At 41.1% G+C, this 14438-nt stretch overlaps 1 long non-coding RNA gene across 4 annotated transcripts in view; it reads left to right on the top strand.

The window, feature by feature from the left end:
• Positions 1–2683: 2683 nt before the first annotated feature.
• LOC148316662 (uncharacterized) overlaps positions 2684–14438 on the top strand; it is a 36327-nt gene continuing 24572 nt past the window's right edge. For 3 of the 4 annotated variants that reach the window (XR_015840208.1, XR_015840209.1, XR_015840210.1), the window contains exons 1-4: positions 2684–2841; positions 4037–4162; positions 5709–5746; positions 6417–6520. This is a non-coding gene — a long non-coding RNA (uncharacterized LOC148316662). Of the gene's footprint in view, positions 2842–4036; positions 4163–5708; positions 5747–6416; positions 7330–14438 lie in introns of those variants that run through there. The other variant, XR_015840207.1, reaches the window with a different exon arrangement.

The raw sequence follows: 14438 nt of genomic DNA, 5'->3' as shown, positions 1-14438 counted from the left end.
TTCATTGGACAACAATAACATAACATGGATGTGTTCCTGTCCGTTGGGGAAAAAATTGATTCTTTCAAATATGTGGGGATTGGAAAAAAAAAAAATCTTTAATTTTTAAAATCATTTTTTAAAACATTTTTTAAGGGATTTAGGGGTGCAAATTTGGAGATTATTTTTCTTTTCCAGAAAACGCTCACAAAATGCGTATCTACATATTTTCCAACATGGATCTGTGTGCTGAAAAACCAAATGTTGTACCTTTTTACTGGTACTGTTGGTCCGAAGGGTTATATTATGTTGTATTATCTATCAACATGGATGAAAGAGCTCATGTGTACGTTCGACTGCATTTGCAATGTGCCTTTATGTCTTTGAAGCGTGCGTGTGAGAGAGACAGACAAGCGTGTATTTATTCAATCATGTGACTCATATCACGTAACCAACGCTATAACCACATGCACTTACCCCGCACCGCTTCTTCACAATGTGCTTTTTACTGTATTATTCAAGTGTTGTGACCACACACACATATACAAATCCTTTAAAAAAAAAAAAAAAAAAAATTGGGTCAAATTGGCGAGTGTCATTTTCGTGGTCTGTGCTGGTGTGCCTTGATGAATTCTGTCGGGACCTTTTTTAAAAGGTCATTTAGCTTCCAGGACCAGGCCAGGCTGGATTCTCACCAAACAAAATATCCGTCGTCCTCTTCTGTTGCTCTAACATTAACGCCATACATGATATGTCAACTGCGGCAGATTATTGATGTTCTGGACACAATCGTAATATTTTAACGTGTACTTTGACGTTTTGATTGACAAGCTTTGAGAGTGTGTTTGTTTGATGCATGTTGTGGTCCAAAGTGTCGCCTTACATGGCTCATACAGTGGAATCTCCAAATGTCCCATTTTTCTGTTTTCACGTAGGAAAGTAGAGCTGGGTCCGCCGTTAAAAGAACACCTCCAATTTTTGGGGTTAAATGTAAAGTCTCATTTACTTGCCAATTTTTTAAATTCATATTATTTAACTCATTTACTGCCATTGACGGCTACAGACGTCAAAGATGGCGTTTTTTTTTTTTGTTTGTTTTTTTTTTTACTCGCCGATAGTAAATGAGTTAATTAGACATGTTTGCTCCTCTCTGTCTGCAGCTGTTTTGGCACCTGCTTTAAAAATAAATAATGTAAATTAAACAATCAATCAGCCAGCTCCATCGCAAATAATGAAAATATTCTCTTCCTGCTTCCTGGGTCAAACTATGGCCTTCATAGAACATAGTGTAAAAGTAAGCAACAACAAATGCTGCTCTAAAGGATGACGGCACGTGCAGGGGAGGTGAGTCTCTTCCCATTCACGCTGTTTTGTTATGTTATGAATCCTTTTTCTTATTATTGTTTTAGCTGAATTGTACTCTGCAGCCCGGACAGGGTACCACATTCCGACCTCGCAGTAAGTTCCATTTCCTATTCTATGGTCATAGTTTAATCGGTTAACATCACTGTAATTTAGACAATTTTTGTGGGTCTTTAATTGACCTATTTAAGGAATTTTGAGGCAAATTTGGGGGAATGTTGAATAATTTTCAAATAAGAGAAAAACTTGCTGGCAAGCAAAAAGCGTGCATCGCCAGATTTGAGTTTATATTTTTTTTATCAATTTTTTTAAACTTCAATTGTGTTTTTTTTTTGTTTTTTTTTTGGTCTGAAGAATAAAAATGTATTAAAAATCACTAACTTAAATGTGTACTATTTTTACTTTATATGCTGAGCTCTTTTTTTGTCAACAATTTTGGGATTGAAGTAGAAAAAAATATTCTCTGCATTTCTTGATTTTTAATAAAGTCCGTCCCCGCAAAAAAAAAGAAAACATTTGAAGAAAAACAAAATTTCCAAAAAGTGAGGTATCATTGGAAAGGAAAAACTTAACTTTGGAGGTTCCACTGCTCATACCATACAAAAATCTGGTTCCCTCAAATGTTCCGCTGACTTGATTACAATAACACTCGACGCCAATCGTAATAATGCTAATAATTTTTATGAAATCAATTAATTTTGGCTTTCTTTTTAAAATGTGTCAAGTTGTTTGTTTTTTTTATCCCAAATGAGACAAAGAAGAAGCCTAAAGCTGGAATGTACGTATACGTTTGTGTGTAGGCAAAGTACTGCTGTCCTGTTAGGTGATACACGCAATATTTTAAAGAAATAAAATAAATCGTGTCACGTTTGTTTGCTATGGTGTCACAGTAATGGACATTTTTAATGTGACGTTGGTTTCACTAAGATAAAGAAAGCTGTTGGGAACTGAAACAGCTTTTCTACTAGTCCCACTCTGGTTGATTTTATTACCGGTTGTTAAATTGATATGAATCACTGAATACCAAAATCAGAAAGGCTTAAATTTAAGTAGTATTCAGAAAGTCCACAGGACCTGGTTGTTAATGCCAAGTGAAATATTATACAATATATATATTTTGTTGCTTTATAAATTCATATTGTGTCTCACATGAGTTTAATATCAAACTTGATTGGCTTAAGCTTCTGTCAGTCAACAATCAGTTCGCTACTTATGTTGCCTGGCGAGACTGGTTTTAAATCTGATTGGCTATTTTTTTAACTCGAATCACCCGGTGACCTTCCTCTTGATTACCTGATGACGTATGTTAGACGCCTTGACCATTAATTATTGTAAGACCAACGAGAGGTTTTATTTTGGATGGACTCACTTTTTTTTTTATTTGTTGTGACTTTTGTGCTCATACCGATGCTTTTTTTTTTTAAACAATGGAATTTCCGAGTGGCCTGGCGAACTTGATGACGTCTTTTCAAGATGGACGACATCGTCGTTCCCAGCCAGGTAGTCAACGGCGACGCTCACAAGTCCAACAAAAATAAAATAAAGAAGCTCAATTTGGTCATTTATAAGTGTCTTTTAACCAAGGTAAAATAATTTGCTATTACATTTACATTGCTTTATTAACCTCGGTGATTTATATGCTCGAGCAAATTTCCTCTCCAAAAGTAAACTAACCCGTTGGACTAGTGCTCCAAGTTTGGCCATTAAGTCAACACTAACTAGATAACTACAGCTACACAAAGTCCAAGAGTTTCCACGTCTTCTTATATTTCTTGTATACTATAAATTTTCATGGTCTACGTTGCTGAGGCAATGTCCTCTTTTAGTCGACAGATGGCGACAAAGTAACAAAAATGTTCAAACTGCAATCAATAGTTTGTGGCCTGAAAAAACAATTGTTTGCTAGTTTTTGTATGTCAAATTGAATCTTGTTTTGCATGCCTGTCTTGTCATCATCCACATTATTGCTTCCATTTAAAGCTCTGTTCTTGTGAATGAAATATTCTGAATGTGAGCGCATGTCGTTTCAACTGTGTAATGCATTAATTTGTATATTAATGTAAATGTAATCATAGAGGAACAAAGTTTCATATGTGTATGCATGCATGCACAAATGTAACAGTGATCCCATCCCAGTTGTGTACACCGGTACTGTTTTTTGAAGGCCGCAGTTTGTTTGGCTACGCCCGCGCATCAAACTGTGAAAAGTGGATTTTATACTGGCAACCTAAAAATACGGAGGCCGTGTTTGTTGTCGTAGTCTCTAGTTTCAACGCTCCCCTGCTATGATCCGTGAAACCAAAACCTCTGATGCGCTGCGCCAGCCAAAAATGACCAAGACGCCCGCACAAATGAAAAAAAAAATGTTTTTCACACACTAGGAGGACAGTGGTACATAAACTTCTGGATTGTGATTAAAATCCAACCTCTGAAAAGCTCAACATGACAAATTTTGTTTGGATCAAAAAAACATTTTAACAATGAACAGATGCGACATTTTCCGATGGATGCTTCACATTTGTAAGTTTTGTACCATCACACACTGTCCACAGTCATCAAATTGAATGAAATATATCGTGACGCATAAAACTGTCTTTTTATAAGCACAGAGGAAATGACCTTTTTCTGTTTGCCAAGGAAGCGATCTAAGATTCAAGACTTAATCTCTGTTTCTTCTTTCTGTTGCTTTCCCCAGTCATGGATGTCTTGAGGTTCAGGATGGAACATTTACATTTGGTCAGTCGTGGATATTCTCTTGACATGGGGGACTTGTTTCCATCCCTTGTGTTCCGTCACTCCTCTTTCCAAAATGTCAAAACAGGTTTGTATTTTAGCCCTGAAGAGTGCGATACGTGTCAGTGCATTAAAAAAAAGATTTGCTAAGAAAGCTTTGTGACAGTGAGATGATTGCCTAAACGGACGTCATTGTCACTGCGAGTAATTTCCGGATCCACTATAATTGCGGATGTCCTGCGGAATGATTCTGCTAACAGACGGAAATATCGCTAGCAGCTTTTAGACCGTTGCAGTGAATGCAAATGGCGCTTAACTATTTGCGTGTTTGACTCTGTTCTAACTTTATAGTAAAAGCGCAAATTCCGAGTTCCCTCCTGATGTTTATAAAAGTCACTTTAATAGTCAGGCCCGCCATGTGACATAAGGATTTATGTAAAGCCAAAGAAGAAGAAAAAAAAGGTGTTGATAAAAAGCTCGGTAAACTGAGCTCTCCTTGGAAGTTGGCCTGAGAAGGGGCCGGGGTACCCCCCGCCCCCCTCCTCCCCAGCCACCGCCGCCCGCTGGAGACCGTGGCCACGTCGGGAAAAAGATTTGCCTCTAATGGTCTCTGAATCTGTTGACGTCCCCGCCGCGCTCTCTCTTGCTTGCTTGCTTTTTCAGATGTAGCAATAAAGTCGGCCATGTTGGAGCGCCGCCACATCCCTGTGACGACCACAATCAAGCCCAGCGCAGCTTTATTGCGTCTTTTTATTTTCATATTGTCTAAAATCACCAAACGCCGTAAATCCTTTATTTTGACTCAGCTTCTTTTGTTTTTCCACAAATTTACGAGCGAAGGTGCTAAAAATCCGTGTGGCGTCAGCGTGTCCGCAAGTCGTTTTGCGCTGGACGTTATTGTGAAAGAGGAAGAAAAGTCAAGTTGAATTTTGCGGCGTCCTCGTGTGATTTGTGCCATCAAACCTTTTTGGTTTGAAACCATACAAACAAAACCTGTGAGCGTCCCCTTGCGAGATTAAGAAAATACAAATAAAACACGTGAAATACAATAATTGTCCATTTTACGGAACAAATGCAGTGGCATTTTTACTTTTGAGTGCCCAAACTTGAACATTTTTAAAGATACCGCTACCCACACACATATACATACCGTTTTTATTCATTTTATTTTTTTGCCTGTGTTCCACTAATGAGAGGTTTCCATGTTGTGCTTCTCTCTGGCTCTCTCTCGGTCACTCTCTCACACGTACACGAGCGTGCATAAACATCTGGGCACAGCTGAACCTGTTGTAAAGACCTCATAAAGACTCCACATCTGTTTATTGCAACGCCCGCCTGCCGATTCGCCAACACGGACACCCACCCACATCAACGTGCACCCATTTAAGAGCTGTGTTTTTCTTTTTTTCTTTTTTCTTTTTTTTTTAAAGGTCACACACAAACACATTGGCACTGATATAAATAAATACACACCCAGATGTGATGGCCAAGCTATTTCCAAAAATTATAATACATTGGCAACACTTTTTGGTTTTGTTTTGGAAACCTTTGTTTTTGACGTATTGTCGTGCTTTTAATTATTTTGGGAGTGTTTCACTGATTCCTTGAGCATTGTTTTTTTTCGTCTTTTCCAGAAATGACTTTCTTCGTCTTCCTGAGGAGTGTACGAAATGTAAGTATGCATTATTATTATTTTTGTGCTGTTGCCTTTTTGTACACTGTACGCTGGAGTCCTCACACCCCCCCAACCATCATTTTTTTTTTGTAGACAGGTGCGTATTTTGTGCATCATTTACTTTAACAACCTCTTGGTCACGTCACCCCGTTGTCCTCATGCTTTTTCCTCGATAACCCCCCCAACCCTCTTTTGTCACTCCTTTTTTTTTTTTTTTTTTTCCATTCTTGGGCCTGCTCGGCTATTCGGGCCTCTCCTAAAACTTCAAAGGTGGTGTTTACTACTGTAACTGGAGCTAGTCTGCACTGCAGCTCGCACTAATGAGTGCACGGAGCACATAGCGCACAAAGCAACACATGTTCCCCTCATGCAGGCAGGCAGCAACATTCCCGACCGACACCATCACCGCCGTGTCAGAGAGCCAAAGATCCATCACAGATTAACAACCTTTCAGCGCCAGGCTTTGTTGTCTCCATCCTCGCTGATGAAGATCTTGGCCTCCCATGTTTACATCTATGTCGGTGTAGATGTGTGCCAATTATCCAGTGTTAACCCACATTTCAAAACAAAGCTTCAACGTGCATAGAGTGGAGGGATTGCTGTGGGAAGTAGCAGTGTAAGTAGAAATTTGTGACCTTTTTTTTTTTATTTTTTTTATTTCCTCCAGGTATGTGGACTCAAGTGTTTTCTGCCAACTACTCCCCCTACTGATTTTCCAAGCTCCACGAATGACGACAAAATGTAAAAAACAAAAAGGACAAATACAGTCAGGTGAGGATTATAGATACATAGACAAATATAGATTTAATTTGATTTATTGACATGTTGGTGTCTTATAAGCCTGGGAAAAAAAACAGAGGAAAACATTTTCCCTTGCGTTTTGGAAATTTTGCCATGGAACCAAGGTTGAACTTTTTGGCCAGAAGGTATATTTGGCTCAAATGCTAAATTGCTCATCCCCAAAACATCACCATACTTGACAGTGAAGCATGGTGCTTTGGGGTGGTTCCCCCCCAACTCCCCTCAAACTGAGGTCTTAATTAAGGTTGTGGAAATAGCAGTTCGTTATAGTACAAATAAATAATTAAAAAAAAACAAAAATTATAATATAGATAAATAAAAATAATATGATATATAATTAAAAATAAAAAAAATCAAACATCTGAAATAGATTTGGTATGAATCAGAGGTACTTTAATTGCTGGCAGGTGCGGGTTGACTTCCATTTAACATGCATTTAAATGTGATTGGTATATTCTGTACAGAGCCACATCCCAGTTGTAAGAGGGTGTGCATACTTGTGCAACCACCTGATTTCCATTGTTGATGATTTACATTCCTCTCAAAAAGATATTTAGAAAGTTTGTTTGCATTGTGCAGCTTATAGGTAACATTAATTGCAAATGTAATTTTTTAAAAAGTTTATCTGGTGCTTTTTTGTAATATCACAAAAAAAGCTGGGATGCGAACAGGGGTGTGTAGACGTATTAACTGTACATGTAAAATTGGTTGGATGTTATTCAAATGGTTGAACAAAAATTAATGAACCAACTGTTTAATGAGAAGTAATTATAAAATAATTATTGCACTTTAAAATATTTTTTTCACAGAATAAAGGCTGTTAAATTAATGTAAAAATATTATAGGCCTTTTGATGTAAATGTTTGGTGGTTTCATCATTTGCGCTTGCGTGGATTCAAGCCTTGAGGGGAAAGCTTGCATTGCCAGCTCAATCGTAAATGGCATCCCTTCTATAACAAATTAGAATTTAATCATGTTTGCCGAGTCTTTCCGGGGGTCTCGCGGTTTGACCTTTCTCCGTGCTGTGTCCTCGAACGGCTGACATTCTTGCATAAACACAAAAGCAAACACGGCGAAGCCGAGGATTAGACGTCTGGAATGGACTTATTTAGGCTGGGCCAAACTTTAGCTGCGTGTGCGTGTTTGCACGCGTGTATGTGTGCGCGTATGTTACGAGAGGCCTTGCTTCATTTGTCCGTCGTTATTATTCTTCATATAATTCGGCATCTTTGAGGAATGTTCTCCAAAGCTTCACCGTCTTCACCTTGGTGTCATTGTCTTTCAAATTCAGCCCCTAAAGCCTGTTTCACTTGGCAACATGAAATCTAGAAGGTATGTCTATCCTGAGTGAACACCCCCCCCCCCCCAAAAAAAGACACGGAAAGTCAGCCATTTTGGCTTGAAATTTTGCATTTTAGGATAAATATGATTTTTAATCCAAAGTCCCTTTGTCTGCTACCCATCTATGCATCATATATCAACGTATAATTTTTTTTCAGTTTCAGGTTGTCATTTCCACGCTAAAACAAAAACCATGCACTAAAGTTAAATAAATTCCATTGTTTTAGTTGTACTATTGCCGTTCGTCAAGAACTTCCTGAAGGCAGACTTGCTGGCCCAGAAATCCAAAACGTATATTATTATTACCCGCTTGCAGCCGACTTGCCTTCAGGGGAGAGTCCCCAGCAGTGACCCCTGGCCCTCGACGCTCAAGGGAGGGAGGGGGGGGAGCCGCCACGCCGCATTCTCGCTCTCCTCCTCCCGCTCGGCGTTTGCGGTCCGGTCCGAAAATCTTAAAAGGAGAACAAACCGTTTTCAAGGGAACAATATCCGAGGTCATGTTCCGGGAAGGTCGCTGAGGCAATATTCTTTTATTGCGGCCCAGCGGCGAAGCAAACAACCCTTGTGGTTTTGTCCCGCCAAGAACCGATCCCAGCCCATCCAAGTGGACACTCCCCTAAGTTTGTTACCTGACCACCGTTCCAAGATTTCCATCCCCCTCGGTCGGCCTTCACTCGCCGTCTCCACCTGGGGGCAGAGCACCTGCACGGCTCGCTGACGACCATCTGTCAGTCAAGCGCATAAGAACCTGTTCTAAGACACAAAAAAAAAAGGTGCCTAGTGGACGGGGGTCAAAGTTTAAAGCGGCCCATTTCCTGTCCAGACGTACATGGATTCGGCACCCCCTCCTCGTCCAACCACCCATTTTCGCCCTTCCTGCTTTCGCCACGATTAGAGCTTTTTTTTCTCGTGGGATTGATGCTTAATGCGTTCTTGAAGCCGGAAGCAGCAGCAAACTGTTTTATTTCTTTGTTTAATTTGTTCTTACGTTAAGCATGCTACAATCGGTGGTGAAAAGTGAGGAACGCGCATCCCGATTTTTTAACATTAAAAAATACATTAAAATTTTTTTTTATTTTTAAAAAGATTTTTAAATTACCATGGAAATTTCCCATAGTAAGCAACCTCGGGATCCAATCAATTTGCCTGTGTGTTGCCTATATACAAGTTTGCTTCATTGTGTCTCATAAGAAGGAAATTTTGTGACATTTGACTCTAATGGCAAGATAAAAATAAATTTCACCGAGTGTCATGATAATAGTTTTTTTTTGGGTGTAATCCCACTAGCTATTATATAAACAAACTATAGTTGTCACTTTTTCATGCTTGTCAGCATAAAAGGAAAAAAAAGCAGCAAGGATTTATAATTCCAACGCTCCAAATGGCTTCCCTCAAACGATCTTATGTTACATTTAATTAGCGGCAAAACTGTCTGGCAGGTCGTTATGCTCCAAATCAGTTGATGTATGAACAGAAAAAAAAAAAAAAAAAAACACGCTTTAATAAGTCTTGGCTAAACATGCTCTGGTTTTGTGCGTGCAGGGCATGTGCTGGCCATCAGGCCGTTTGTACACCGACACTCTTTAAGCGTCCCTCGCAAGGTGCCGTCCAGCATCGTAGCCAGCCGAGCGACCGCTATTTCTGCCATGGGAGCCTCTGCGGTGCAGCGCTAATAGTCGTCAGTGCGCGGAGATTAATGTGAACTCTTATTGGCGTAATGATGCAGCGCGCCGTGGTGGTTTCAGCCTCTAATTTGTGCATGCGTGTGTGGAAAGAAACACAAGTTTTGCGCGCATGTGTATGGAACCCTGAAAAATACACCAGCTCTCACATCAACACGTGTAAAAAAACAAAAAACAAAAAAACAAACAAACGGGGAATCGTATTACATAAAACAGCAATTTAGTCAAATTAATGTCATTGGGAAAACACATTTGTAGACTGTCCGATACGTTTTAGCCAGTCAGAAAAGAGGAGTCAAAAAGGTGAAAAGTGCAACATTTATTTTTCTATAAAATAGTTTCATCTAATTTCTTATGTACTTGCATGGTGATTAACAATGGTAGAATTTTACCAAAAAAAATGACCTGTAAATTATTTGAAGTATAAAAAGCTAGGAAGTCTTTTGAGAAGTATTAAATGTGTGAATTTATTGGGTATGACTTTTTTTGTGCAATCTTTCTTGTTTGTGAGAGGGAAGTTTCATAACTAAGAATCTCTGTAAGAAAGCAATTTTGGAACAACAATTACGTTTGAGAAATAAATGAACTACTTTTACCTCATAAAGGTTTGAATGGATTCCACAAAACGTAATCCGGTTTTCACCCTAAAACACTTTTGGGGGGAAAAAAAGTCCGAAACAATGCCAAAAGTTTCCTTGTCGTCGTTAAAGGCAGTTCAACTTGAGGTTGTAGTTTTAGCAGAGTTGAATTTGACTCCGGGGTGGAGAGGCTGAATAAATATGAAAAAAAAAAAAAAATTAGAAACACCTTCACAACCATGTGCCTGTGCGTGATGCCAACAGACCTCATGTGATTGACAGCCGAGCAGTCGCCGGGACAGTTGTGGGAAGAGAAGGACCTCGCCGCTTTTCCGTCCCTGAGGGGAACTTACGTGTTGCGAATCTAAACAAAATAATGAAGAACACGGGGATGTGCTTTCCGGACACTAAAATCTCCCACATTCCTGTCTCTACTGGTCACCTTGTGCTAAGATAAAATGACCCCTTAAGCCATTCTTTTCTTACAGCAACTATCCAGTTTTTATTTTGAGGCCGCGTTCGCAAATACTGGACCGCGATAACTGTGTGCGGGTCAACAACGCCATCATTGTGAAGTGCTACTGGCGCATTAAGTGGAAAAATAACTGATTTGTTGTATTTCGAAGCATTATCAACGAACACTGAGTTGAGGATGCCAAAGATAACAGCAATGAAATCGCACGTTAAATTAGTCCGGAGAAGAGATAACATCCCAAAGATGTGATTGGAAACTGGACTCTTCCTATATTATGACCGTTCAAGTTCTCGAAAACGTGAGAACCAATTTATTTTCCCTTACCATGTCGGCATTCAGAGCGGATTTTTCCCAACCCTGAACAATTGATTAAAAGAAACATCTGTGTGATAATTTTTTTGGACTATAATTTGCCTGTGCAGTTAATAAAGGGTTAATTATTTTAGTTGTTGGGCACTTTTACTTATTTCGTTTAATTGTTTGATGGCAGTCATTATCTATACATTTAAATAATGTTTATTGCTTCCGTTTACGTCATCCTCAATGGCTAAAGTCCTTTTGACTTTTGAACAGCCCCCGGTGTCATAAAACGCATTGTCTTGTGTTTACAGTACAATTCGTACTACAACGGCGTGACCTCTTTCACAACTTAAATTCAATAAAATCCACATTAAATGCTAACATTACAAAACCGCTGTCTTATTTTTGGCCACGGCAGAAGTCGTATCGCTGTAGGGGAGCGTGGGCTCCCGGCCATCTGGCATCTAAGGTGTCTCCCGAACGTCGGGAGGTGTGAATCCGCCTGGGCCGAGGTATTTTGCGCCGGCCACGGATCAATAAAGTTAACTAAAAACATTCAAGCGCTGCCGTTTGAAATCACCCATTTCATGACTCGTTGTTCCTGCAAAAGCTGGAAAAGGCCCCCGCTTGGATTTATTAGGAAATAGCGGAGACGTGGGCTGGAATTTCAAATGATTGAGTTTCTGTTTGGATAAGTTTCAGGCGAGAAGCGCACGCAAACACTGCAAATAGATTCTTCTCCGTAATCACATTCGGCTTGAGTGGAACTGGCAATCTTTGTGATGCTGCCACCTGCAGGATGGGAGTGGAATAACATCACCCAGTATGACATTGTTAAACCAATCCGGCAAGTCAGACCAACATGCTCGAGATTATTTTTGGCCTTGGCGGAGGTCTCATGACGGGAGCGTTTTCTGGTTTCTTGAAGCTCTAGTTGCTACTCAGTATCGGGAATGCCCCTCCTGTGTGGCCACTTTTTTTTTTTCCCCATGTATAATTAATTATTTTAGCGTCGTTAACCACTAACCGTACGTGGGACACGGGCCATAAAGGCGATTAGTTCAGCCATGTCGTTCTGTGTGCATGATGACTGCTTTACACTGATGGACTATTCTATTCACTCCGGTCAGGCGCTCCCTCAGGGCCGCACAGGAAAAAGGAAGGAAAAAATCGTCCGTTTTTTTTTTTTTTTTTCTTTTTAACAGCCGTCTCGCACTGTGGCAGTTTACCTTAGCGTCCGTTAGGAGGTAAATCCCCCCGACAGCTGCCTGGCTTTCATGAGACTTGTTACCTGTGCTCGCCGCTTTATGGCAGAATCCTGCGCATTAACAAGCGCGCATGGAAGGAATTAGCCCGGATGCCACGCTTGGTGGGGGGGGGGGGGGGTGTCGTCACCTGTGACGTTAAAGGAGACAATCTGCCAGTGGTGGGATGTAATGAAGTACAAATACTTTGTTCCTGTAACTTATTCAATTTGTGTAATGTATTATTTTTTGGGGTTATTCAGTTCACAATGTTAGCAAAATTATGAGGGCGTGCAAGCGCTAGCTATTTTCTTTTTTTTTTTTGTTCTCAGTATCAGCTTTTTTTTTTTTTTTTAAAGAGAGAGAACATACTATTTCGTGTGCAGAGAAGCTGTGAGTCATTATAGCGTTGAATGCAAGTTCAGAATAGAAGTATTTTTTTTTTTCTCACCTCTGCAATCCAGCGCCCGATTCCAGACGTGCGCGGCGACAGGCGCTGACGGACAACCGAAGCGGGTGACCAAAGACACGGGGATTCCGAGCAGGAAGGAGGGCTTTTGCGTGAACATGTGTGAGGCACTCGGCCCGTGTTTGTGAGCGTATGCGCCAGGCCGTGTGTTTACGCTGCTAATGGCGGTTTAATTTGATAAGCGGTTGGCGGATTTGTCGGCGCTCGTCTTGGACGGAGGCGGCCTGGGTTCTGTATATTTTGGGTAAACACAGAGAAATTCATTCCAGGTCCCCCCCCCCCTGTGACTCTCGGTCTCGCTGGCCTGTGTTTGCGTGCGTGTGTACTTTGTCAGGGTGCATTGCTGTGCAAGTATTTTTCCTTAGAGGACAACTAATCAAATGGATCACAGGTGTCAAACTGAAGGCCCGCGGGCAGGATGAGACCCTCCATGGCATTTTTATGTTGTCTGCAAAGTGTGTGAGGTTGCATAATCATTCTCAAGTCGCAGTGTACTTGCAATAACCTACACACAGTGATGGTTGGAGGGAGGGGGGGAGGCAAAATTCAGATGCGCTGTCGCTCGAGTGAAGGGATAAGAACATACAGACGGTCATGAACCGAGGGCCGCCTGTGTAATGAAAAAATTTAAACCTGCTTACAACTTCACTTGGACCTTGTCTGGCTTCAGAGGGTGTCCAAGGTGAGGCGGAGGCGTCTGAGTTGGGCCTTCTAATGTAGTCACAACAGAGGGTTCCGAGCCAAAGGAAGCAGCCCCCCCCCCCCAATTCCCAAACAGGATGGGAGGATGAGACCACACGCACTGAGTTGTGTGTTCTATACATGTATCTACATATGGATCAAATACATACACCATGTTCCGCTCTATTGGATTCCGGCACCTATTCTGATGATTTCTGCTTGACCCTGATGTGTCTCTGACTCCCACACGGACACGCACACACGTCTTCACACAGTTCTTGTCGGTACAAAGCACCACATTCCCAGAGGAAGCCTCTCCATGAATGGCTCCTCTGTTTTTCCCGTCTAATCTTTTTACTCCTCCTGCTCCTCCTCCTGCCGCTCACTAGGAAGTGGACCCAGATAAGCTTTATCACCAAAGATAGGCCAGCGCAATTACTCATGACATATTGCACATGATAGTGCAACAAGTGGCTCTTCTATTTCGTCCTCCATGTGCTTCATATTTTGTATTCTAGTACAATTAGTCGATTTTACAGCTATTTGGGGTTTGTTGATTCTTGGAAAAATTAAACTTAAATTTAATATTCTATAACACAAGTATAACACAGGCAGGTTCCGCATAAGCCATTTGTGCCATTTTGTGTGTGTGCCTGTGGTGTTATTGCAGGTGTTTGGTAAGGGAAAGTGTGTGTGAATCAGATGGGAGTGCCATCCTTCATCACCTTGCGTTGTGCGTGTCGGAGTGTGCGAGATCAAAAATATTCCTGCCTAGCCTAAGCGAAGGCAGCCTCGCTGAGATCCGCAGCCACACTGGGACGCTTTGATATATTAGAAGTGGAAGCAGAGGGGGACAGGAGGTACACCAGCGGTGTGTGTGTGTGTGTCTGCGTGCACATGTGACCGTGTCTATGTGTGGCGGCGGAGGTAGCACAAGTGTGTAAACACTCCCCACTGGCCAACACCGGCACCTTCATACTGTGAAGCGTCAGGACATCCTGTGCAATGGAGATAAAGTTGATAAAAGTTGGATTTAATCATTTGCTCCAGATGTGGAAGTATTTCTTTATCGTTGGTGTCAAACTGTTTGGATTAGAGCGACGATATGTGGTAATTTG

The sequence above is a fragment of the Idiotropiscis lumnitzeri genome, chromosome 21 (genome assembly GCF_059441095.1).
Source record: "Idiotropiscis lumnitzeri isolate Australia: NSW breed Sydney's pygmy pipehorse chromosome 21, RoL_Ilum_1.0, whole genome shotgun sequence".
Classification (NCBI taxonomy): Eukaryota; Metazoa; Chordata; class Actinopteri; order Syngnathiformes; family Syngnathidae; genus Idiotropiscis; species Idiotropiscis lumnitzeri.
Note: the sequence above shows the minus strand (reverse complement) of the source record. Positions and strands in the feature narration are given on the sequence as shown.